Raw genomic sequence first — 1,078 nt, forward strand, 5'->3', positions numbered from 1 at the left:
GTGCTAGTTTACAAAAGGCAAGGTGGTGCCGAGGGATTATTAAAGATACTATTTGAAGAGGTAGGGTTTCAGATGTTTTCGGGAAGATGGGCAGGAGGAAGCTGGTTCCACCATTGGGGTGCCAGGACAGAGAGAAGCTTTGACTGGGCTGAGTGAGAGCTGCCCTGCTGTTGGGGTGGAAGGGCCAAGAGACCATAGCTTTCAAGGTGGAGTACTTGGGTTGGGGTGTAGGGTTTGAGCATAGCCTGAAGGTAGGGAGGAGCAGTTACTCTTGCTGCTCCATATGCAACTGCCATGGTATTCGACTGGAAGCCAGTGGAGTGTGCGGAGAAGCGGGGTGATATGGGAGCCCAGCTAACAGAGAGTCGCAGTAGTGCAGATGGGAGATGACAAGTGCCTGGATTAAGACTTGCGCCGCATCCTGTGTGAGGTAGGGTCGTACTCCACGGATGTTGAAGAGCATGAACCTGCAGGAGCGAGTCAGTTCTTCGATGTTGGCAGAGAACGACAGGGTGTTGTCCAGGGTCACACCAAGGTTCTTTGCACTCTGGGCTGTGGACACCATGGAGTTGTCAACTGTGATAGAGAGTTCATGGAGTAGGCATGCCTTCGTCAGGAGGAAAAGAAGCTCTGTCTTGTCGAAGTTGAGCTTGAGGTGGTGGGCCGACATCCAAGCTGCCAGGCACGCAGAGATGCGTGCCGCAACCTGGGAGTCAGAAGGGGGGAGGAGAAAAGTAGAGTGTCATCCGCATAGCAATGATAGGAGAGACCAAGAGAGGATATTGGAGGAGAGGGCCTAGAAACAGGCCTGAGGTGACACCAGTAGTGAGAGTATGTGGTGCAGACATAGATCTTCTCCACGTGACCTGGAAGGAGCAGCCTACCAGGTAGGATGCAATCCAAGAGTGTGCAGAGCCTGAGACGCCCAGCCATGAGATGGTGGAGAGGAGTGTTGAAGGCAGTGGATAGATCTAGGCAGATAAGCACAGGGAAGAGAGAGAGAGTCATTTTTTGGCAGAGTGGAGAGCCTCCGTGACACAGAGGAGAGCAGTTGAGTGACCCGTATTGAGTCTGACTG

Source organism: Oncorhynchus nerka, linkage group LG20 (assembly GCF_034236695.1).
Source record: "Oncorhynchus nerka isolate Pitt River linkage group LG20, Oner_Uvic_2.0, whole genome shotgun sequence".
NCBI classification, from domain to species: domain Eukaryota; kingdom Metazoa; phylum Chordata; class Actinopteri; order Salmoniformes; family Salmonidae; genus Oncorhynchus; species Oncorhynchus nerka.